General features: G+C 43.3%; 1 protein-coding gene and 1 pseudogene across 3 annotated transcripts in view; one reads left to right on the top strand and one right to left on the bottom strand.

Moving 5' to 3' along the window:
- The window catches only part of PLAC1 (placenta enriched 1), a 209995-nt gene that overhangs the window by 116567 nt on the left and 66872 nt on the right, over nucleotides 1-26556 (top strand). The gene's annotated exons all lie outside the window — the stretch shown is intronic.
- The window catches only part of LOC116811195 (small ribosomal subunit protein eS7-like), an 80030-nt pseudogene continuing 55962 nt past the window's right edge, over nucleotides 2489-26556 (bottom strand).

Here is a 26556-nt window from a genome sequence, read left to right as displayed (position 1 = left end):
TTAACAAAAAGGGACTGGATTCCTTTATTTATTTTATTTATTTGCAGCTAAATCCTACACAGCTTGCAGACCTTGGGAGACAGCCATCCTTTTATCATTCCTGATATGGACTTGAATTTCTAAGAAATGACTTTTTTAATGGTATGCGGAATTGAACTCCTACTAGAAGCGGTCCTAGGACTCCCAGTCACAATGTTTTAAGAACAATCCTGAGACAAGAGCAAGAGCTCTGAGGGGCCTTGAGTGCCCATAGACCCATGAAGCCATGCGCTGACCTCATATTTGTCTCTTCAGGTGTCCTAGAAAACCTAGCTCTGCATCTAACTCACCCTCTGCATTGGGACAAGGTAGAGCAAGGCCCAATGTCATTTTAGGGACCCACAATGGCAGAGGACTGCATTGGCTTGTCACACTGCCTGAAATGTTCGCATTTCAGTGTGAAGCACTGAAGTCCCCTGTCTTCTCTAAATCAAAGTGTCTCAGAGGTAAAGACAGGATCTCTAATTTTTTTAAGACAAGCAGCTTTTCACTTAAGGTTAAAAACCAAATGGAGAAGGGTGGGTAGTGATGTGTCTGGTTTTCGTTGTAAGCCTGGAGGGTGAGCAGGTGGTTAGGAGAGGGAAGGGTGTCAAGAAGACCCAGGCCTGCCAACATGGCCCCTGAGCCACTGGTAGAACCTTCAAGAATGAGAGAGATGAGCCATCAGGCCTGAGGAGAGGGCCTGGGGAGAGTGTATGAGGGGCCTGGGCCAGGACTCTTCTCATATGTGGCCCCACAGGCACACCTTAACTGTAATGATTGTGGAATCGGGAAGCCATCACCACAGTTTCCAATTCCTTACCACTATTATTACCATGACTGTGCTGAGTGCATGTGCTTTGAATTTTCAGTGAGCCTGCTAGCCCAGGGACACTTCCACCTGCCCTGTTATGCAGTGACACAGACTGATGGACCACAGTAGCAGAGAGCAGCCGTGGACCTCACATCTGGGGGATCAGGCCTCAAGGATTTTGCATGACAATTTATTCCAGCTGTGCCATGTCTCTTAAGAAATCCACAGTTTTGATTTTCTGTAACCGCCCCCACCCCCGCCCATGCTTTTAAAAGCACATATTATGTGCCAGATGCTAGAGTATGCATATTGGATATATCATTTATTTAATCCTCACCACAGCACTGTGAGGTAGATGTTATTGTTAACCAATTTTACAGATGTGGAAACTGAGGCACAGAGAGATTAAGTAACTTGGCCAGCACTGCTCTGCTCCAGCAGAGCTTCTGGAAGTCAGCTGGCCAGCTAGACTCTTTCAGATTACTTTACCTAACCCAAGCCCACTTCTGAATTGTCTCTCCCTATTGATTCAACCCCTGTGGTGATGGGTTTATCTTCAAATGAAGTTTCCTAGGATAGCCCTGCTATGGAGTCAACCTGACCAAGGGCCAGCCGCGCCACTCACCTGGGAGCAGTTGCCTGTAGAACCAGAGAACAGAAATAACAAACTTCACTAGGGTTGGCCACAAACCACAAGATCCTCTAGAAGGACCCCAAAATGTCCACGAGGACCAATAGTCAGATTACTGACTGTGCCACCAGAGAAGAAAAGGGCAGCCTACCAACTATCCATCCAATTTGAGCCACGTGACTTGCCAACGTGGGTGTTTTCTGAGGAAAACCTTCAGTTCACCCAGCAATTCCAGCCTAAGCTCTTTTCCGAGTCTGCCTGAACTAGCTAGATAGTTGCCTCTGGGTCACTGTAACCCAAAAAGGCTTAATTAAAATCAGGAAATAGGCTCAAGTTCCTCTGCTGCAATACTATAAACTTTAGATAGGCCAAAGTAGGCTGCAAGGACACACAGGGATAAAAGGTACTTTGGATACAGCACAGTCGTCTGGGATACTCATACGCACACCCACACGATACCCTCCTCCGGCCCCGTAGAAATTAAGAAGTGAGAAAAGGAAAGTATTTGGCTGTAGGTGAGCTTCCTTTGTAAAGGCTGGAGACAACAGCATTTGTCTACTGAACACATTTTGTCTGGGTATTGGGGAAGCAATCTCTCCAGCCTGAGGGTCTCAGGCAGGACTTGGCCTGGTGGGTGATTGGGGCCAAGTGGGGGATGACTGGCAGGCCGAGGGCATGAGGAGGACAGAGGAAGAAAGGGAGGCAAAAGGTGAGAGGGGTGAGAGACTAGAAAGTGAAGGGAACAGGCACAGAAGGGAGAGAAGAGGGACGCCAGAGATGTTTGGAGTAGGGGCAGCTGGGAGAACCCATGGCGCTGACAGTCAGCTCCGCATCTTGATAAAGTCATTTCCTGTTTATCAGCCATCATTAGGGCATTAGAGTTCTCATACCAAAGATTTATCCAAGAGTAGACATTTGGCCCCTTTGGGTATCAATCCTTTTGGAACTCAGTTTCGTTTTTTGTTGTTTTTATTTGTTTATTTGTTTGTTTTTACCATGAATATACTTTATTTAGTCATTTTTGTTTACAAGTGAAACTCTGGGAATTCAAAATTAACATCGTTACCTATGAGCTTCTTAAAGACACCAGAAAAGTTTCAACCTTGTGTGCCACTTTTGTTCTGTTGTGCTTTGTCCAAATGAACCTTTGCGAGGCAGCTGCCATCCAGTTTCAAGGGGATTCTCTTGCCCACAACTTCACTTGGAAAGACCAAGTCCTCAAGATCGCATGGTACGCAGCTATCAGAGTACAGCTCCTGTGATGCTTTTGCTTATTTTTTGTATGGCTTTTTCAAGTTGGCTTAGGCAGAATTCTCCTCTGAGCAATAAAGACAACATGCTTCTCACTGAACTTTTTCTCCAATTCATATACTAGCCAGACTTGGATTTTCTGGGAAGATTTCAGTTGAGAAACAGGAACAAAGATCATGATAGCTTTCTGACTACCACCAACTTCAGTTTCCTTGGCTGCTATGATATTCAGCTCCCTGAGCTGAGCCTTGAGGTCCACGTTCATCTTTGGCTCCAGAAGAGCCTGGGAGATGCCGAACTTGAACTTGTCTGGCTTCTTGCCGTTGGGCTTCGTGATCCTGGTGTTCAAACTGAACGTGGCCTTCTCCTTGCTGAGTGCTGGCTTAGGAAGAAGCCCAAGTCTCACAGTTTGGGATAGATAGCTTTTTGAAATGTATTCACACTCCACTGCTTTCTGAAACTAAACATCCTGAGTCTTTTTTCTGGAAACAGTGGTAAAAGAGGCAAGGAGCTTGTGAAAATTGGTTTCATTCTTTAAATAGATATTTGTTTATTCAGGGCCTTCTATGCACTAAGCACTGTGTTGGGTGCTGTGGACATGACAGACCTGGAGCCTTCTTATGGAACTTGTTCTGCGTATAATTTGGCCCATTTTGAGGGGGTCAGAGAATGGACGCTTCCACTTCCTAAACTGTGCTGGGCTGTGATGCAGTGAGGTCTTTGAGGGTCTCGGGAATAAGTCGAGTTGTTTACCCTTATAATAAAAGGCTCCAGATTGTGGTGCCGAGACTTCCCAGTGTCAGCTGTTGCTCCGTGCTGCTGTCACCGTGTTGTTTCTGTAGGAGCAGAAAGATGTGATCTCTTTCCTAACCCATCATAAGGGTCGTGGCCGACACTCCTATAACAAAAGACAGTTAACAAGAGAAAAGCATTTAACAAATTTATTTAATCAAAGTTTTACATGAGATGGGAGCTTTCAGAAATGAAGACCCAAAGACCCAGGGAAAATTGCGTATTTTTATGCGTAGGTTCTATAAAGAATGTTTAGAAATGTGATTGGATAAAGGGTATGATCTAATGGTAATAGACTGAAGGCAGAGGGCACCCAGTAAGGCTTGTCTGTTTAGATTCTTCTTGGCTTTTCTGTGTAGCATTCCTTCCTCCAGGGCATAGGGCAGGAACTCTCTGGCATGAGGGTCTACAAGGGAGAAGTGACCTTTCTAGATTGTATGGGTTGCCTTGGGGGAGAGAGGTTCTAGTTTCTATGATTCCCCCCCGGGGCAGGAGACAGGAGGGTAGGAGAAGGTCAGAGAGAGACTTTGCTTCTGAGGTGGCTTCTGAGACCTTCCAGTCTCCTTTAGTTCAAAGTACTCAGCATGCCAAAGCGCCATCGTTTGGGGTACCATTTTCTGAGGCCCAGCACTTCTTATCTGCCATGTTATTTAACACATGTTTGCCTAGGCTGGGGCCTTACAGTGGCTTTTCTCTCCCACGGAGTATAAAGTGGATGTGTTTTGTGATAATGGTTGGCCACTTGGATGTATTTCCTCTTCCTCCTTAGTTCTAAGCTGCATTCCACATGGTTGAGGTTGCTGGAAGTACAGCTTCCAAGGAAGTGATGACTTACGTTATAGTATAGTCAGTGGTGTGCTGGCAGATGTCCAACAATTGCCTCCCTCAGTTGAGCAGGGAAGGGAATGCTGGTTTATAGTGTTTGCTGATTTCCATGGTGTAAATGCTCCCACCATGGCCAATTTCAAGCTCCCGACATGACACCACTGAACAAGGAGTCCGGAATACATGTGCAACAGCATGGCATCACAGAGTATTTCCACCACACAGATACAATAGATGTAAATAACCTCAAAAGCATAGGTAACAGTAAGTGTAGTAAAATAATTAGAAAGTGATGAGTTTTGAATATTCATTAGCTTTGTCTTTTTTTTTTTTGAAACGGAGTCTCCCACTGTCACCTGGGCTGGAGTGCAGTGGCGCTATCTCTGCTCACTGCAACCTCCACCTCCCAGGTTTAAGTGATTCTCCTGCCTCAACCTCCCGAGTAGCTGGGATTACAGGCACCCGCCACCACACCCTGCTAATTTTTTGTATTTTTAGTAGAAATGGGGCTTCACTATGCTGGCCAGGCTGGTCTCAAACTCCTGACCTCATGATCCACCTGCCTTGGCCTCCCAAGGTGCTGGGATTACAGGCGTGAGCCACTACACCCGGCCTGCTTTGTCTTTAATATAACCTAATTGTAAGTTTAGATCATTTCACTTTTAACAATGGCTATATTTAACAAACTGGCCCACAAAATTCATGTTGAACCATCAATTCTCACTATCTGGGTGAGTGTGGTACTGCCTCACTTTTCTCTTAGCTTAAGCAGTAGAGAGTCTGAGTAAACTGGGTCCCAAGGCTCTTGCCCCCACTTTAACCAGAGCAGCCCCACTTGTATTCATTTCATACATAATGGGGTTCTGTGTTTGAGGAGAGGGTTCCAATGTTTTTTTATTTTTTAATCTTTTTTTTTTTTTTTAGATGGAGTCTCGCTCTGTCACCCGGGCTGGAGTGCCATGGCACAATCTCGGCTCACTGCAACCTCTGCCTCCTGGGTTCAAGCCTCAGCCTCCTGAGTAGCTGGGACTACAGACATGTGCCACCATGCTAGGCTGATTTTTGTATTTTTAGTAGAGACGGGGTTTCGCCATGTTGGCAAAGCTGGTCTTGAACTCCTGACCTCAAGTGATCCACCCGCCTCGGCCTCCCCAAGTGCTGAGATTACAGGTGTGAGCACCCAGCCTCCATGTTTTTTAAATGTTTTTTTAAAAGGCATTGGTATAGATGGTCTATGAGTTTCCTTCCATTTCTGGTATCTTAAGTTAGCCATGTCTTGCTAACCTTCCATTTTCCCTTTCATTCCCTTGTCCCCTCTTGTCACTCAGGCATCCTATTCCTGCTATTCCCAGAGATCGTTCTGTCCCATCCCAGGCTCTCCATCTTCACTGAAGAGATAGCTGTTATCAGCTGATATGGTTTTAGGTGATATTCCTCCCAGGCGTATTTTACTCTTCAACACGTGACTCCAGAAGACACATAAGGTCTTTCAAATAAAAGGAATGAATTTCTAAAAGCTGGAATTCCAGGCAGGGTGCTGGGGGCGAGGGGTGGGGTGCTATCTGTACTCAGTGCCCTTAAAATCATAACACTGAACAGTCAGACCTGATTCTACTTTGCAGTATCCTTCAAAAATCTCTTGATTTCGATGGGTTGCTAGGTTACCCCCAAAGAACTGCCCAAGAGTGTATCTCTATTTTTCTTTACACAACACAGTTTTCTCTCAGTGAAAACTGAAACCTTATCCTAACAGATGTTTGGTTCGTCTTCCCCTGAATGCAAAGTTTTCGTCCATGGAAATGATAGAGAGGCTGCAAAGGTTATGGATATGACACAATCCTTTCTGAAGGCAAATTCACCCTCTTTAGCATGCCAGAAAAATTATTTTTCCAGGAAAACTAAACACTAAGCACATGCTTGGATGTTCCTTTCAAGCAAGAGAGGAGCCCTTTCTATCCCATTAAGGTCAGGCAATTGCCCAAATGATTTGCTTCACTGCCTATCATAACGGGGAGTGTGGGATGGAACCAGCAGGGGTTTACTCTCATCTCTCTCCATCCAGCAGGCTAGCCAAGCAAAGTTCATAGGCAGAGGACCCTCTGAAGCCTGGAGTCAGAGAGGCTGAGGCTAGGGGACACTCGGGACCCCTCCAACACACACACACACACACACACACACACACACACACACACACACACATAACAGATGCATGCATGCACACACATAGAAGCCCATAACATTCCCTCAGTTCAACACAGCAGCTCATGAGAGTCAGTATTATGGAAGCAAAAGTAGAGCAGAGCAGTGGAATAAGATGCATGGAATCTGGTGGCCCAGAAGGCCACAGGATGGGGCACAATAACGAGCTTCTTGGCCAGCTGCCCAGTCTGCTGGGTGCATACTGTTTAAATGTAGATAGGATAGCCAGTGGCCCAGGAGCTGTGGGGGACAAGAGGGCTGCTATTTCCTGCCTACGTGGCTACCTTCGGAGGCCTGGGGTACTTTCCATAGCTTTGCTTCTCAGGTTCTGTCCCCACTTCTGACACCAGCAGCAACCTCCCTTTGGCCCCATTTTGCTGAGGACATGGCTCACTATCTGAAGGCTTCAACTGTAAGGAGGTATATATGCATGCCCAACACACAAAACAGACCCAAAGCCAAACTCTGTCCAGTTGAGGCCAGCTTAGGCAATAAATCTTGCTCAATTCCCTGGTCAGAATACCTCTGGCTACCTCTGCAAGCCCGGTCTAGTCTTGATCCAGGGCCCTTTGGCCAAGGTCCCTGCACAGTCGGCACTCTTTCCTCTTCTCTGTCCAAGCTGAGCTCACTCTCCCCTGGCTTTCCCCAAAGTCCTTCACTTTCAGAATTGGAATCTTTTGAACCAAAACTTTCTTTCTTACAAAAATATCTTCCCTAACTCTCACCTCTAGCCTTCCATTCTAGACTTCTAGGTTCTTTTGTGTCTTCTAACACTTGAATTCTGAGGGAATTTGGTCTCTCCAGGGGAAGCAGAGAGGCACTCCTTATTTATCCAATAACATTCAGTGGCTAATTGTCATTTATAGACCATCATGGAAGTCATCAATCTCAGAGTGTGCTTTTCCTGTATCACTTGCTCCTGACGTTGGTGACAGATTCGAAATCTAAATGTAAGTCACCAGCAAAATACTGTCTTTTCAACGCACCAAAAGAAGGGAAAGTTAGCTTATCTTGTAGAATCCTTCAAAGTACTGTGAACTAGCTGAGTAAGGGTAATTAGAAAAAGGAAAAGGGAAGTCAAGGACAAACTCCCATGTAGTTGGAGAAGTCTCACAATAAAGTAAAATTTCCCAAGAATTGCCGGAAAGCAAGTCTTACAACCACTGGGAAATGATGAGTCCAAGAATTTCAGAAGAGCCTCCACCCTTCACCTGGCCTTGAAATCACCAAAGAGCTCCTACTGCTCCACTCCGGGCTCAAGAAGCAAGCTGCTTTTCATTGCTACTTTTCAAAATGTGCTCATATCCATTATCTCATTTGATTCTCACCATGACCCTGTGAGGTAGGTAGGACAGATATTAGTTTTCCCCGGCTCACTTCTGGAAGATTCCCAGGAGTCAGATTTTGCACAATTGTAAGTTGACAGGTTTGGCTCTATTTGCACATGCTAACAAAATCTGGCCTGGTCCAACCGTTATGTAAAGGGAAGATTTGTCATGCAACATTGACCTAAGCTATGCAGAGAGAAGCCTGATCATTGGGGAAGGGGACTAGGGGAAATTTAATAATTTCTTGGGAAATGTAATAATTCTACTCCTCCTTTCCCTTCCTGGGCCTAAAAACTCACGCTTGAGTGGGAAGGGCTTGCATTATCCTCAAGCTACTCAAAAAGTTTCTTGAAGACTGGATACTAAGGCCAAATTCCTATATATTTAGCTATATTTGATAAACCTTACCAATTAATCAACTGTGCCTCGTGGGCCTAGCTCTTGCAGGGAGGAAGAGACAGAGAAGTAGGAGATCAGGGTCAATGGATCCTGACCTCCAAAAGCTTACAGTTTTGCTGGGAGCTAAACTTGTACACACTACACAACAATGCGTAGCAGCCAAACAAAAGGAAAAGAAGGTCAGAGAGGGTTGAGGCAGCCAGGGGAGACATCCCAGAAAGTCAGAACAGAGGGGTGGTTAGGAGCATGACCTCTGAGGTTGGGCAGTAAACATGGCTTTGAATTCCAGATCTATCATGATCAGCAATGTGAACCTTGAGTGAATCACTATACGTGATCCATAAAATGGGAAAATGAATAAGTACTTTAAAAGTTGCTGAGAAGATTAAATGAGCACAGTATGGTATCCATTATCTCATTTGAGAAAATAAAATTTGGTGCTATTTAAGCTAACCATTAAAAATGGGGAAGATTTGGAGACACTCGGGGAAAGACAGGACAATACAAGGCACTGAATTAAACAAAGGTACTGAATTAAAAAGGAAAGGAGGTGGGTGAGGATATTGAGAATACTGGTATTGCTAAAGCAGAGAGTACATACATATAAAGGGAGAAGGAGAAAATAAACTGTGTTAGATTGGGTGCAGCAAGATGGTAAAAGGCTACCAACTGGAGGAGTTTAGACTGGATATGATAGGAAGGGAGAAGCCACTAGAGATTTTTAAGCAAGAGAGTAACTTGACGATAGTAGTCTTCGAATAGGATTGGCCTGTGGAGCACTTGATGACTTGGAGAGGGACTGGAGGATATCCATTGTTTCAGGCATGAGTTGATATGTGCCTGGACTAGAGACATGAGAGTGAGAATAGAAAACATTTGAAAAATATTTTGTAGGAAAAACTAACCAGATAGAGTAGGTAATTGCATATGGGAGATGAACAAGAAGGAAGAGTCCAAGAGTCTTCCAAAGTTTTTAGTCTAGGTGACTTCAAAAGTGGTGGTGCCATTGTTCTTGCTTATAAGTGGGACCTGAACAATGAAAACACGTGGACACACAGAGAGGAACAATGTACACTGGCGCCTGTCTTGGGGGGTAGGGGGAGGAGAGCATCAGGATAAACAGCTAATGCATGCAGGGCTTAATACCTAGGTGATAGGTTAATAGGTGCAGCAAACCACCATGGCACACGTTTACCTATGTAACAAACCTACACATCCTGCACATGTATCCCAGAACTTTAAATTAAATTTACAAAAAGAAAGTGGTGGTGCCATTGACAGAAAAATGGGAGTCAAGAAGAGCAGTAGACATGGAGGGAAGATGATGGACTCAATGTTCAATTTATAGAAATGTCTAGAAAAAAAAAGTTGATACTGGAATACCCTAGAGAGTAGAATTTCCTTCTTTTACTTCCTTTCTGACAGACACAGACCTCATTTTTTGTTAGATAATTATATTATCTGCAAATATTGACAATTTTGTTTCTTCCTGTCTGATGCTATTAATTCTATTTTTTATTCTATGGCATTGGCTTGGAGCTCTAGTAAAATGTTGAATAGCAGAGTAGCAGTAGAAATAGACATTCCTGTCTTGTTCTTGACTTTAAGGGTGAAAACATCTAATATTTCAAAACTTGTTAACAAACACTTGTGTATTGCTTCTGTGTGTGAAACATTATTATGAACACTTTACAAATATTAGGCTATTTAATCCTCCTACAATGTTATGAAATAGATATTATTATTATTATTATTATTATTATTCCTCTTTTACAGATAAGAAAACTGAAGCATAGAAAAGCTAAGTAACTTGCCCAAGGTCACACAGCCAACAAGTGTTCAAAGCTCCACTGCTTAGCTTTGGAGACTGTGTTCTTAACTACCCTGCTACACTTGCTGCCTCTTTAAGTATGAAGTTTTCTGTACCTTTCTGGAAAGTACTTTTTATCAAGTTAAAGTTTCCTTGTATTTCTAATTTTCTTAGAGCTTTCTAAGAGCAAATGAGTACTCAACTCAGTTTTATCAAACATTTTTGCTGCATTTATTGAAATGATCATATTATCTTTTCCTTTATTATGCAAATATAATGAATTACATTGGTATGTTTTCTAATGGTGAACCAGCCTTGAATTTCTGGGATAAACCCTACTTGGTTATGGTATAGTCTTCTCTTTCCAAAGTGCGAGATTTGATTTGGTAATAATTTATTTAGGGGTTTTGTATAGAGTTAGTTTTCTGTCCTCATACAATTTGGTATTGGTGTTATGATAGCTTTGGAAAATAAGTTGGAAGTTTCTCATCTTTTTTAATGCTCTGAAATTGTTTGTTTGGTAAAGGGATTATCTGTTCCTTAAAGCTGTTGTACACTTTACCTTTAAAGCCTACTTGTGTGTGTTAAGGGGGCTGAGGTGTACACATCTTTGATTCTATTTCCATTTCTTCTCTAGTTTTGTTGATACAGTCAGATTTTCATCTTGCTCTCAAGCCAATTTTGGTAAAGTCTCCCAGAAAATTGTCTATTTCATCTACATTCCAAATTTACTGGTATAAATATTAATACAAAATACCAATTATTTATAATTTTATGCCTGTACCAGGACTTACACAATTACTAAGAATAATATTCTCTTATACTTTTTAATATATTCTTTTTCATTTTTATTTTTTGTTTAGTGCCACCCTTCATACCTGATTTTTAATATATTCTAAATGCAGTTCTGTCCTCTTTCTCTCCTTTTCTTCTTCTTTGGAGACTGTGTTCTTAACTACCCTGCTACACTTGCTGCCTCTTTAAGTATGAAGTTTTCTGTACCTTTCTGGAAAGTACTTTTTATCAAGTTAAAGTTTCCTTGTATTTCTAATTTTCTTAGAGCTTTCTAAGAGCAAATGAGTACTCTCCCTATCCTTCTTCCTCTCCCTTTCTCTGCCTCTTTTTACTCTTGAGTGGTTGTTGATGTGTTTTGTTTGTTTGTTTTGTTTTGTTTTGTTTTTAGCAAACTTGCTAATCTTTGCCTATTTTCATGGTCTTTCCAAAGAGCTGGTTTTTGCTTGTATTGATCAACATTTCATTTTTGATGATTGTATATTTTGTAAATTTTTGCTTTAATCTTTCTTAGCAAACCTTACTCCTGCAAAGCTCATCTGTCTGGAATATCCTTTCCCCCTTCCCTTTCACTTGGCTGACTCCTACTCATTCTTCAGTTTATGCATCATGTCTTTCAGGAAACCTTCCCTGACACTTCAGAGTGATTTAAATGCTCATCCTCTGTCCTCCCCCAACAACTTCCAGACCTCATCATTCCATGTTATAATTAGCTGTCTGCTTTATCTCTCTTCCCTATTAGACTGCAAATTCCTTGAGGGCAGGGACCGTGTCTGGTTCATAATTGTACCCCCAAGCTCCTAACATAGTATTAATATTTGCCATCCCCAATAGGAGTTCAAATGGAAATTTTATTGGAGGTGGCAACCCACCCATAAGCTGGTAGGTAAATCTCACAAAGGAGCTCCTAGTACAGTCTGTTGCCTGAAGTTTGGGGTCTTTTTTTAAAAAGGAAAAAAATACCCTTGGTAGCTTTTTTCTTGATTTTTAACATAATCAGATCCCTTCAAATGTGTCATTCCATGGTCTGTCTACCCTTTGGGGACATGTCCTGCGCATTCTACCTCTGCACTCCAGCATGGATCTAGAGGGTTCAACCCCAAAGGGGACAAGGCCAAGAGTTGGCCCTAAAGGAGCTGAGACTGACTAGAGTTAGAGTCTGCAGGCTGCCCCAGGGCTTTTTTATTTCAAAGCAGCTTCCTGCATGAGAGCCTTTTCCTTCTCTGTAGTGAAGGTTGGGATACCTCACCCCCACTTCCACTCCTCTTGTTTCCAATCTCATCTGAAACACCTTTCCCTCTATATTCATCTTTCCTCTCGATTCCCTCCCCTTATTTGCCATTGACTCTGTAGTGTTTTATTACTTGTGTCCAGGAGGTGTTTCGAGAATGTGAACTGAAGTAGTAGTTTATGAAATTGGCAACATCTGTGCTCTGCTGCCCTCAGTTTTCTTCTGGAAACTTCTGTGGTTAGCACTCAGGTCCAAGGAAAGCAGAACACAGAACGAACTGAAAGAGAGGCATACCCAAATCATGGAACACCATCAGCATCAGGGCTGGCTCCTGCCCACGTCTCAGCTCCCACCTCCACCCTAAGCTACAGGCTGATAGAAGACTATTTCTAGAGACAAACATCAAGCTGGTGACTGAGGGTTTTCCTGCTCACTGTGAATTTACTTCCTGGGAAAGATGGTCTCACTTCCTCACATCATCTGGGTTCCTCTTTGAGGAAGGCATCATGAAACTGAAATATAAAAACACTTCTGAAAGAAAACTCATTCTGAAATTGTAGGGAGGTCAGAGAATACAGGACCCAAAGGATATCCACTCTGTGCTACCTGCCTAAGACAGAACTAAGGAAAGAGAGATGGCTACAGGGAACCATGCAGGCTCATGGTGGTGCTAGGAAAAGGTAATGGGCTGATGCTGCCAGGCAGCCTATCTCAGTCTTTTCTTTCTTCTTTCTTCTTCTTCTTTTTTTTTGTGGAGATGGGATCTCACTATGTTGCCCAGGCTGGAGTACAGTGGTGTGATCATAGCTCACTGGAGCCTCAAACTCCTGAGTTCAGTGATCTTCCCACCTCAACCTTCTGAGTATCTGGGATTACAGGCATGTGCCACCATGTCCAGCTAATTAGGTTTTTATTTTTTTATTTTGGAGAGATGGGGTCTCACTATGTTGCCCAGGCTAGGCAAACTCTTGGCCTCAATCAATCCTCTCGCCTCAGTTTCCAGAGTAGCTAGGCCTACAGGCACATGCCACCATTGACAGCTAATTTTGTATTTCTTTGTAGAGACAGGGGCTCACTACGTTGCCCAGGCTGGTCTCAAACTCCTGGGCTCAAGTGATCCTCCCACCTCAGCCTCCCAAACCTTTGGGATTACAAGTGTGAGCCACTGCACCTGGCCCCCTACCTCAGACCTTTCTAAGGTTGCTTTGCTGACAGCAAATGTGCTCCAGGCACTGTGCTGGGCTCTAGGGATATAGCAAAGAACAGGACACAGTTACTGCCTTGAGGAGCTTATAGTCTGGTGTCTGTGTGGGACACAGTGTCCACATTTGGAACTTTCCTGGCTACTATGCTCTCTGGCACCTTGACTTGAATATGTACCATCTCTTCAGCATTTTCAGTGGCCCCAGAGACAGAAACTGCATCTCATTTATCTGTACCCCCAACATCTAGCACACTATTTAAAATATGGTAGGTACCCAATAAACATTTGTTAGATGAATAAAGGAAGGAAAGAAAGGAGAAGGGAAGGACGGAAGGAAAAAGGGCTAGATGAGGTGTCCCAGAAATGTTTCATATTGACTGGAGATGATGTTGAGTAACTTTCATAGGAGCCAATCTCAGGGAAATGCTTGAGTCCCTGGTGATCATTGATTGGACCCCCCAGAAACAACCCTCCGAGTCAAGATGTCTCTGAAGCAACTAGAATCCTGAAGCAGTTCCCAAAGTCATGGGACAAAAGCTCAGGCATACCTAGGTCAGCTTCACAGATGCTAGTGACTTTGAATTGGTCACTTTTATTGTAGTGTTTATTCATCCTTGAAGGTATTAAAATAATAGGGTAGAAAAATAGTTTGATGGTTCCTCAAAAAGTTAAACATGGAATTACCATATGACCCCACAATTCCACTTCTAGGTGTATACTCCCCAAAAATCGAAAACAGGGACTCAAACGAGTACAAGCACATGTGTGTTCACAACAGCACTACTCGCAATAGCCAAAAGGTGAAAATAACCCAAGCATCCATCACATGGTGAATAGATAAACAAAAAATATTGTATATCTATACAGTGGAATATTATCCGGCTATAAAAAGGAATGAACTTACTGATGTGGGTTACAATGTGGATGAACCTTGAAAACATTATGCTAAAGGACAGAAGCCAGACACTGAGGCCTCACATTGTATGATTTTATTTACATGAAATATCCAGGATAGGTAAATTTGTAGAGTTGGGGCACTGATGATTTCCAGAGTCTGGGAGAAATGAGAAGAATCTGCTTAATGGGTAAGAGGTTTTACTTTGGAATGATGGAAATGTTTTGGAACTAGATAGAGGTGATGGTTATACAACATGTGAATATACTAAATGCCACTGAATTATTCAGTTTAAAATGTTTAATTTTATGTGAATTTCACCTCAGTCAATTATTTTACCTTGGAAAAAGTCACAGTAGAATAGCCTCAATTCTGTGGACAAACTGGGTAGTTGTGGGAAGGGTAGACTAGCTGGGTGTAGAGTGGGAACTATTTCCTTCCCTACCCACCACCCCACCACGCCCCAATGCTTGTTCCTTTCTTCAGCTAAGTCACGTGTTTATTCCTATCTCCATTCCTGTTCATATCCAAGAATCATCTGGAATTATTCTTAAGAATATTCTACTTCGCTAAGGACTGTTCATCAGAAAAAGGCAGTTGTAATTTATTGGGAGCCCTTCTAAGAAACCCCAAATATCAAAGATTTTAGGAATATGGAAGCCAGCATGTAGACATGTCAGCTTAAGAAGATGGCCTTTTGAGGACAGTCGTCAGAAAATGTTGATGTAGCCAAGGTGATGGGTGCATACAAAATGCTGGGTACCTGGGGGATGCTACGAAATGCTTGTTGATTGACTGATTCTTTGATTGAGTAAAAAAAGACATTTGCATTATCCTAAGTGAACTAACACAGGCACAGGAAACCAAATACTGCATGTTCTCACTGATAAGTAGGAGCTAAACTTTGAGTACACATGGACACAAAGAAGGGAACAGCAGACACTGGGGCCTAACTGAGGGTGGAGGGTGGGAGGAGGGTGAGGATCAAAAAAGTACATATTGGGTACTATGCTTATTACCTGGGTGGTGAAATAATCTGTACGCCAAACTCCCGTGACACAAAGTTTACTTATATAACAAACCTACACATGTACTCCTGAACCTAAAATAAAAGGTTTTGTTTGTTTGTTTGCTTTTTTTTTTTTAAGCCAGCAATGGCAATAGCCAGGAAGGCACACCCAGCAGAGGGAATGGCAAGAGTAAGAGCAGGACCAAAGAATTATACCACCCAGAATTATGCTGCAGATGTTGACACAGCAGAGAGCTTCAGGAGAAATAGAGGATGGGAATCTTTCTTTATGTAACTCTGCTACTGAGATCCTTTGCAAAAGTAGTGATGAAATGAAAAATACAAATACCAAGACAACAAAATCTGAAAAAAATAGAATTAGTGCTGAAATATAATTAACTGATTTTCTATTTGAATCATCATATGACATTCATAGAATACTTGCATCATGGAACTATTTATAAGATTTTTCTGCTAATAGTCAACACCCCAACAACTATCAGCTCACTTTTTGCTCATTCACAAAAAATTATCTTAGAAAACTTATTAAGGAGAACAACTCTTTAGTCTAAATGGCAAGTCTTGTTTTATAAAATAATATCTCAACACAGCTGCATGTGAAAAATGGTCATTTTTTAAGCAGTCTTTGTAAAAGTAACAATGAATTTTGAAGTAGAAGCTGATGCTTTGTGTCTTCTGTTATTTGTGTGGTCAATGACACGGCTACTGCTCCCAGAGTAAATGATACGTGCCAATGAATATTTTGTGCGAGTTAAATGTTCATCATCCTCTTTCTGAGAAATAAAAATGCATTACTTTAAAAACAACCAAAAAAGGACATTTAAACAAAGGATTCCACTCCAGTAGAATCTCGTTTATGGGCTTCAGACCACATTTTGTGTAAGAGTCAGTCATCCATTTTTTTCTTTCATTCCACAAAAATTTATCGAGCACCTGCTGTGTTCCAGGAAATACAGTAATAGGGATGTGCCTTTATCATAGGCATGGATAAAGGAAATTCACATACAATCCCCCCAATTTTTTTTTTCTTTTGAGACAGAGTGTCACTCTGTTGCCCAGGCTGGAGTGCAGTGGTATGATCTCAGCTCACTGCAACCTCTGCCTCCCGGGTTCAAGCGATTCTCCTGCCTCAACCTCCCAAGTAGCTGGGATTACAGGCATGTGTCACCATGCCTGGCTAATTTTTGTATTTTTAGTAGAAACAGGGTTAGACCATGTTGGCCAGGCTGGTCTTGAACTCATGACTTCAAGTGATCCACCTGCCTTGGCTTCCCAAAGTGCTGGGATTACAGGTATGAGCCACTGCACCCAGCCTACAATCCCCCAAATTCTTTGTAAACATAATTTCAACCCTTTACTATCTCTAAACTTTGAGCTTGAGTAGGCCGATGGGCAAGAACAGGGCAAGTTATGATGATGATAGTAGTGTGTCCACAAACTGGAATATGTGATCCAATAAGTATGGTTAATGGACAACAGAGAAGAATACTTGAAAATAGGGCTATTGAAGGAAATGGCCCTTTGACAAGGGAGGTGGAACAGTTGGGGGAAAGCCTGGTCAATGTCTTCTTCCTTCTGTCCTGTCCTCTTCCCCATGCCTGGACCACCTGGAAACTATGGATTAAAGCAGTATTCTCTTGCACCGCTATGGCTACACACACCTCTGGGTGCAGCGGCTGCTTTCCCCTATCTCCAGCATAGTTCATGAGGGACTCCATGTGAGCACTGGGTTGCCTGAAATTGAGGGAAAGCAATCTGGTCAGAACTAAGTAGGGCCTGCTTCTTGTTGCCTATGCTACAGTTAATCCATTGCCATCTGTCTTTATTTTGCTGACTCACTGCTTTCATTTGGGTTGGCAGTTCTTTTGCTGTTGGCTGCAGTCTTTAACTGTTTACAGAGGACTGAGATGGATGGAGAATTAGGGGCTTTGCATTCATTCGCTGAATGAAATCCTACCCAGGTACTGTGGGCCTCTTGTCGAGGGGCTGAGGCCAAGGCCCCTGGATTTTGATGGATGGTGGAGATTAAGTGTAGGGTAACACATCATTTAGTCTGATTGCAAGGCCAGATTTCTCCCAAGTGTTGCCAAATGAGCTGGGAGGTCATGCGAATTGTCTGCCCGAGCACAAGGGAGCGCGATATCTTTTAATTAGAGTAAGGATGAAGGATATTAGGGACCTTGGTCTGTCAGAGAACTTGGAACACCCAAATGCTACACTTCATTCAAGTTTCTCTTTAAGTTTCACCTTATCCATGGAAGCTTTTCTGCATAAACTTCCATCCCCACACTGCACCCCATCCCTCCTCCGAAATGCACTTCCCTGCACTTTGAATCTCATCAGCATTTGGTTTCAACTGTGTACAATCTTGGCTCCCACAGCCATTTTGAAGCTGTCCTTCAGCAGATTTGAGACCCATTCTTTATCCTGTGAGATAGAACCTCAACAAGATGTGAAACTCTGTAGCCTTTATAGCTCATTTTGTTATATGGCAATTGGATCCTGGGAAAAGGTGACTTGGAGGAAGCCATCATTGGCCTTTGAGACCTATAGGAATTCAGTAGAAACACTTTCAGGATGCTTTTGTCAAATGACTTGTGTTAAGATGCCAAGGGTTTGTCGTGGGCTCATGTAAGTTTTAACCCTTTTCAAGGCTACTTTCTGTAAGCATTGTATCATTTCTGGGGCAGAGGGAGTTGAGGGTTTTTTGGCATATCTGCCTACTCAGCCTTGGTGTCAACCAGTACTTCCTGGGATTTGGGGTAGGAACAATAGAAGTTAAAGAGGAACTTTGTGTTTTAGGTAGGGGGAACGTAGGTACTGGCTTGCTCAGGATAGTCCCGTTTTACACCTGCTGTCCTAGTGTCATTATTATTATTATTATTTTTTTTTGAGACGGAGTCTTGCTTTGTCGCCCAGGCTGGAGTGCAGTGGCGCGATCTCGGCTCACTGCAAGCTCCGCCTCCCGGGTTCCCGCCATTCTCCTGCCTCAGCCTCCCGAGGAGCTAGCTGGGACTACAGGCGACCGCTACCTCGCCCGGCTAAATTTTTTTGTAGTTTTAGTAGAGACGGGGTTTCACTGTGTTAGCCAGGATGGTCTCAATCTCCTGACCTCGTGATCCGCCCGCCTCGGCCTCCCAAAGTGCTGGGATTACTGGCGTGAGCCACCGTGCCCGGCCTCTAGTGTCATTATTGAAGCATTGCCCTTCACCCACAAAAGTGTTCCAGTTTGTACAATAAACTTAGCTTTAGGCAGCACCTTAGCTTTAGGCAGCAAATATGTAATGTACGGAATCACACTCAGAGCTAGAAAGACCACAGAGTTTTGCAGTTGATGAGCTTCTATCTCACTGGGATAAAGAACGGCCTTTCAAATCTGCTGAAGGACAGCTTCAAAATGGCTGTGGGAGCCAGGATTGCACACAACGGAAACAAAATCCTGATGAGATTCAAAGTGCAGGGAAGTGCATTTCGGAGGAGGGGTGAGGTGCAGTGAGGGGATGGAAGTTTATGCAGAAAAGCTTCCACGGATAAGGTGAAGTTTAAAGAGAAACTTGGCTGGGTGAGGTGGCTCATGCCTGTAATCCCAGCACTTTGGGAGGCCGAGGCAGGGGAATTGCTTGGGTCCAGGAGTTCAAGACCAGCCTGGGCAACACAGTGAGACCCTGTCTGTATGATTTTTTTAAGTTAGCTAGCCAGGTGTAGTGGATCACAACTGTGGTCCCAACTACTCGGGAGGCTGAGGTGGGAGGTTTGCTTGACCCCAGGAGACTGAGGCTGCAGTGAGCCATGATCATACCACTACACTCCAGTCTGGGCAACAGAGTGAGACCCTGTCTCCAGAGAGAGAGAGAGAGAGAGAAATGTGAATGAAATATAGCATTTGGGTGTTCCAAGTTCTCTGACAGACCAAGGTTCTGAATATCCTTCATCCTTATTCTAATTAAGAAACACCACACTCCCTTTTGCTTGGGCAGACAATTCACATGACCTCCCAGCTTGTTTGGCAGCAATATGTTTTATAATTATATATTTTATAAGCAAGTATAAAAAATACTTGCTTATAAAAGTTGTTCCCTTAACAACTTAAGATTGTATGGTCAGACTATCCCAGGGAAGTGGCTTCTCCAAGCCACCAACCCTAGAAAGTATCCTCTACCAATCGGACAGGATCAAAACGTAGCCTCCAGGAATTGGAGCTCTCAGACACTGCTGGCAGGACTGTAAAATGGTGCAGACACTTTGCAAAACTGTTTGGAAATTCTCAAACAATTCAACATAGAGTTACCATATGACTCAGCAATTCCACTCCTACACATACCCAAGAGAAGTGAAAACATATGTCTACACAATAGCTTGTACATGAATGTTCATGGTGGTATTATTCATAATAGCCAAGAAGAGGAAACAACTCAAACGTCTATCAACTGATGAATGGATAAACAAAATGTAGTATATCCATATAAGGGAATATTATTTAACCATGAAAAGGAGTAGAGAACTGATACATGCCACAACACGGATGAACTTTGTATATATAATGCTAAGTGAAAGATGCCATCACAAAAGACTGCATCATATTATTCCATTTCTAGGAAATGTCAAAACAGGCAAATCCATACAAATGGAAATTAGATTACTGGTTCCCTAGGACTGAGCAGGGTGGGGATTCGGGGATGGAAGAGTGACAGCTTAATGGTACAGAGTTTCTTTTGGGGGTGATGAAAATGTTCTAAAATTGGTTGTGGTGATGGTTGCAGAACTCCATGAACAACTGAAAACCACTGAATTGTGCCATTTAAATGGGTGAATTGTGTGGAATGTAATTTAGATCTCAATAAAGCCATTAAACGTGTGGCCTCCAGGCATAACTCAGACTCAGTACCAGCTACCCAGTTAGGCTTGCACTCATTTAGCAAGGACATGGGTACTGTCTTCCAGAGAGCTCTTCTCAGGCTTCAAAATGGGCAAGCATGAACTTGGGCAAATGCCTCATAAGGGCAAACCAGTGGGAAGAAGCCTTGTTAATACCCATAAGCCTTTGGGGTTTTTTTTCCCCCTTTATAGAAACATCCAACCCAAAGCCACGGAGTCCAATAATAATTGACAGACAAGAAACTTAGAGCTTGCCTACTCCAATCCCTCTGTGTAGATGCTCAGAAAGAGGAAGTGACTTGCTCAAGTCACACAGCTAGTCAGTGGCAGAACATGGACCAGAACCTGATGCTCCTAACTCCCACTCCAGTGCTCTTTCTCCTGTCCTGGCTTCTCCACTACTTCCCTTTTCCCTGCCTTGCCCAAATCAGCCCCTTTGGCCCTTCGTGCTAAAATCTAGGAGTCAAGTCTGAGAATCCAAGCACAAAATCAGGGTGAATTTACAATTTTGGAAATACGGTACAACTTTCCTAAGTAGTAGATCAGAAGATCTGTATTATAGGTCTTCCAACATCAGGATGTGGATGGAGTACAGGATTTGACCCCTGGTACAACTAAATTTGTGGAATAATCACATGCTTCTTTTTATACTGTATTTGGCAGTATTAGAAGAGAAAAATAATATTCATCTTAGGAAAACCTTGGTAACTGCAAATTTGCTGGCAACCTTATTTCCTCTTGCTTTCTTGGAAGAAATCAAACGAAAAAGCAGCTGTACAAATTAGCCCTGACCAACAGGCTCAGGACCAAAACAAAACAAAACAAAAAATAATAAAGCCAAAAACAAATTAAGCTTAATATTTAAATCAGAATGGAAAATATATCCAACTATACGCCTACTGGAGCCCTTGAAACTGCTAATCTCTACTTGATTATTCACAACCTGACCTTTGCAGGAGGTCAGGACAAAGCTGGGGACAGTCTGACCGAAATGTATCAGCAATTTTCCAAACTCCTTCATCTGCATTCACAGATTTTCCTGATAACCCTAAGAGCAGCAAAACCATTGATCATGCTTGTTGGAGTCCTATTAGTACCACAGCGAAAAGAAAATGTGCTTAGTAGGCCATCAGTCAACAGACCCTGTGTGCCAGGTACAATGCCAGTGCTAGGGGGAGACAAGACAGGGGGAAGAAATGATGCCTACCAACAGGAGCCATACACCCCCAAAATAGGGTGAACCAGGCATGGTGTAGGGCAAGAGCATGGGGCAAGAGCAAAGCTGAAGGGGTAGGAGAGTTGATATATGTTGAATAACAGTGAGGGGACTAGTCTTTCTGGAATAGAGATTTCTTTTGAGGGAATTAATGGGATGTTTGATTGAAAAAGAAGGTTGGAGACAGATTGTGGAGGCAAAATGGAGCATTTTGAAGAGGTGAGTGGCCAGATGAAAACCACATCAGGGGAGCCTTCTCTTCACCCTCCCCTCAACACTGGTTTTGGTGTTCTCTGGGCTCCCACAACCCCCTGGGCCTTATCCTAGCACTTTACACATTTTCCTGTAATTCACTGCTTCCTTGTACTTCTTCCCTCAAACTGATTTCCTTGCGGGAACAGCTTACATCTGGTTGATGCATATATCCCTAATGCCTAACAAAGGGTTTAACACGTGGTCAGCACTCAGGAAATGTGTGTTGATGGGATGGGACAGGACGGGATGGGACTTGATAGAAGGTTAGATCTGTGGAGGAGCCATCTGGAAGAGAAGGCAGGAAGAGAAGATCAGTTAGAAGGATGTTGCCCTGGGAGATATGAGGAAATATGGCCCTGACCCAAAGCAGTAGCGATGGTGACAGAGAAGAAGGGAGGATGTCTGATGTATTTTGAAAGAAGAATAGACAGGACTTGGGAACCTTAGTTAACACTGACCTGAGGAAACAATGCAAAATGACTGTGGAACCAAAGTAGGTTCCTCATGAGGCAGTGTGGTAGGTCCTACAGACCCCAGTAGGATTAACCAGCCTCCATTTGCACTTTGTGGACAATTGGTTATGAGCACAGCTGTACTTTTCATGTCTAGAGGTGAAAGGGACTAGACCATCGCTGAGGGGACTTTGCCCAGCTGTCTCTGTGCCGGCTGTGCTAAGTCCCCAGGGAGCTCATGCTGACCAATAAGGCAAAGCTCAAGAGTGATGAACCACCGTTTGGCTGTCTTAATCCTAAGGCCTCAACTCAGCTCCCACCACCTGGAGGTGTCACACAAAGAAGTCCAAAATAAAGAAGAGTGTCAGCCCAAGAAACAAGAGTCTCCTTTTCCTAGCCATGCCTGTTTCGTTCCACCCTCAGTCTTTCTGCAGCTCAGGAAGGGAGGGGTGAGAGAAAACCACGGAACTTTTCAAAATCCCATTTTCCAAAAGCTAAATCAGATTCATTCTGTGTCTCCTGCGCAGACTGCATTAGTCTGGGTAATGTAAACACTGTGAGGCCACAGCTGTCTGCCAGCTGCAACGTTAAAGCCCGTTTTGGGGGGCATGAAAAAACCTGTCTGTAACTATCACAGATGAGAAGTGTTAGTTAATGAATGGTCCCTGCTGAGTCCAGAGCCCAGCTGAGTTATTTCAGTCTTGAGCCTTAGCAGAGATTTTTATTGGGTAACAAATTTCAAATGCTCCAGTCACCCCTAGACCCCAGATTGGAGCTCGTTGCTCAATCCAACTCCCACCCCCCAGCCAAAACTAATTCACTCCAGGGACATTCCTGATTGCAGCTCAAGAATCTTGGTGTTTGGAGTGTTGGGTGATTGCTCAAGGAGGATTCGGTAAGGGCTTAATAATAACATCAGCCTCCTTGTGCTCCCTGCAGAAGTGTGGAGAGTGACCTTTTTCAAGAGTAGGGCAATCCGTGGCTTCCACCAGGGCTGGTCAGCTTGGAGCAGCCTAAGGAATGGTGGCTTTGAGTTGGACACCACTGTTTCTGCTGGGCCTTGGCTTAAAGCTCTGGGTTTTGCTGGCACCTTTCCACTCCTACTATTCTTTCTCCTCCTACGTGGGCTCAAGTCAGGGGCAAGGCCAAGAGGGCCAACAAACCACCAGCTGCATTGAGACAGGGGCTAGGGCCCAGGCCTTTACATGCATAATACAGTGGCATTTTGTACGTTCACAATGTTATACCATCATGACCTTTGTTTAGTTCTGGAACATTTTTATCATCGCCAAAGAAGATCCCCATACCTGTTAAGCACTCATTTCCCATCCCCTCCCGGCACCGGCTCCCGGAAACCACTAATCTGCTATCTGTCTCTGTGGATTTGCCTATTCTGGACGTTTCATACAAACGGAATCATACAGTATGTGGTCTTTGTTGTCAAGCCAGCATTCTTTGACTACCCACTGTAATAGACATGAGGATTCCTCCTCAGGTGCAGCAGCTACTGCTTTTTAGAATACTTAGCTTAATCAAGGCACATGCTGGGTGATTGATTTGCACCATTCTATTTAATCTTCACAACAACTCTCTAAAGTAGATAATAATAATGTTCCCATTTCAAAGATGAGTAGTCCAAGACTAAGAGAAATTGAGTAACTTGGCCAAGATCGCACTATTAGTTAAGATTCCAACTCAAGTCCTTCCATTATTTATCATGTATTCAGCCCTACTTAGAGCCAGTCTGCTTACTTAGAGGCAACATACTCTCTTCGTGGTATGTGCTGCCTGCCCCATCTTGCCCGCCCTTAAATCCCCACTGTGATAGACCCCATAGGCAAGGGAATAATCTCATGAGCCCCTTGTGAAAATACCCATGTGTTGGCAGGGCTAGTAGCCTGGCATGAGTGCCCCTAGTATTCATATGCCCTTGGGCACACCCAGAGTTTTCTTTAGTTCCCAGAGAGCTGAATATAACCCCACCCCCTTCTCTCCCACTCATGAAAGCATATGGGTATGTTAGTGAGAGTTATTTATAGAGAAATCCTTGAATCTGCTCAAATTTATTTTTAAGTAAATCACACGCAAGCTTTGGTATTTGATTATTAGAAATAAATAATAAGTGAGGCCAGGCATGGTGGCTCACGCCTGTAATCCCAGCACTTTGGGAGGCCGAGGGGGGCAGATCACCCGAGGTCGGGAGTTTGAGACCAGCCTGACCAACATGGAGAAACCGCGTCTCTACTAAAAATACAAAATTAGCCGGGTATAGTGGCGCATGCCCGTAATCCCAGCTACTCAGGAGTCTGAGGCAGGAGAATGGCTTGAACCTGGGAGGCGGAGGTTGCAGTGAGCTTAGAGCGCGCCGTTGCACTCCAGCCTGGGCAACAAGAGCGAAACTCTGTCTCAAAAAAAAAAAAGGAAGAAGAAGAAGAAAGAAAGAAATAATAACTGATTGTCAAACACCAATGTGTCCTGACATCAAAGGTGAGACCTTTTGGTCCAAACACATCTAGAGGCTGCAGAGAGCTACAACTCAGCTCAGTTACCTCCAGTTTGCAGGTGAATTCCCAGATCAGTGAAGTTCTCCCTGAAGACTGAAGATCGGATTATGTCAAACAAAGGTCTGGGCTGGCCTTCATGAGGCAGCCTCAAAGGCTGTGCACCTCATGTCTGGACTTTTGAGCAGTGACTCTGGCTGCATCTGACAGGGACTCTTGTGTCCCAACCACATGTACAAGAAATCACAAGGGCTTGACCCAAGTTCTGCAACAAAACTCAAGAAAAAGGAAAAGGAAAATGTGAGTTGTTCCACTGTTTTAAAGACTTCAGGATATATGTTTTAAAAATTCACAAATGGGAGCGGCACTCAGGAAAGTTCAATGGAACTGAAAGAGACAAATATTGATACTCAACAGTCAGCTTCTAGAATAATAATAATAATAATAATGGGACCGCCTGAATTCAAATAAATGGAACAGATGTTCCTCATGTGTTCTGAGTTGAAAATCATTCCTTCATGTGGGATCAGTTAAAAATCAAGCTTGGGACTTACTGTATGTTTAATATAAAAACTCTCAATAAAAATACTTTAGAGGCAAAATCCAAGTGAGGGCATGCTGCAGTCATCAGTGCAAATAATCAGCCAGTCAGCATTTGCCTGTAAGAGACCAAGGGATGTACATGTGTGAGGATGAGAATTACTGAAGATAGAGGTGGTGATAGAAAGTTATTTGCCATCACGTCTAACTGGAGCTCAGCATGCAGGAGTTTTCTCAATGTAAGTGGGACTTGGAAGTTGAAGCTGTGGTGAGCCCTGGAAAAATGGAAAAATCAATTATTTGATATCAAGTGGACATTAGAGGAATTTTCAAAAGATGGGCTCTTAGAAATAAATGAAACTGTCCCACAGAATAGCTAATTTCAACTTGAACCAGCCCAGCCCCAGTATGGGGGTATAAAATGGGAGGACTTTAGTACTTTAGTCTGCCATCAGTACTCCATCCACACCTAACATCAGAGCTGGAAGACATACTAGAAACTATGATCCAACATTCTCACTTCACTGATAAGGAAACAGGCACAGGAGTCTCTTACACATGCCCAGGGTCATAGAGGAAATTCATCTCCAGGCAGAATTCAGGGAACCCACTAAATGAAAGAGGCAGAATCAAAATGGAATATAGAAAACATTGTTGCCCTTTCACAATACAGGCATAACATTAGGATTCTACAAGAAACACCAAACTGGCATGCCCTTTCATTCCACAGTACCAGCTAACAGCCCTCTTCATTTTAAAGAATTAGTGGAGTAAAACAGTCACCCAATCCAAAAAAGAGAAACACCAAACAGGCAGCCACAAAGAAGGTCTTGACGAAACCAGGAAAGGGTCGAGGGCATTGGGAAGCTGCCTTACAAGGCCAGGCAGGAAAGATTAAAGCAAAATAGTTGGGGAAGATGAAGGCATAGAAGGGATGTCGTATAATCAAAGTATATAGAGAAACTCCTGAAGGTCGTGGATCGAGGGGAGTTAGACACATTCACCAGATTCTGGAGTACAAGAGAGATGCACAGCCTTTGCAGTGATTATCAGGAAAAACAGACTGAAAAAAGCAGCTTTACTATACACAGTGGATATGGGATGCCCAGTAAATGTGAAGGAAGTGTGCAAACCTTATTCTGAAGGTGTTGTGAAGTTAAAAAGCATTTTAATGCTTCCAGTAAACCAATTCTTGGTTTAATAATAACATTAATAATAGCTACCATTTACTGAGCACTTACTATGTGCCAGGCACCATGCTGAGCTCTTTACATGGTTTTCTTATTTCCTCCTTTTACCTTTATTTCATCCTTTTTTATTTCATCCTACAGTTGTGATGTAGGCACTACCTCCATTTTTCAGATGAGGAAACCGAGGCTCAGAGAGGTTAACTCATCTTCCCTAAGTCAGACAGCTAGTCAGTGGTAGAACCTCCCCTCAAATCCAGGTCTCCCTTAACTCCAGAGCACAGAAACACTCCCCCATCCTGCCTCTGTAA

This window comes from Hylobates moloch, unplaced genomic scaffold (genome assembly GCF_009828535.3).
Source record: "Hylobates moloch isolate HMO894 unplaced genomic scaffold, HMol_V3 SCAFFOLD_7, whole genome shotgun sequence".
In the NCBI taxonomy this organism is placed as follows: Eukaryota; Metazoa; Chordata; class Mammalia; order Primates; family Hylobatidae; genus Hylobates; species Hylobates moloch.
Note: the sequence above shows the minus strand (reverse complement) of the source record. Positions and strands in the feature narration are given on the sequence as shown.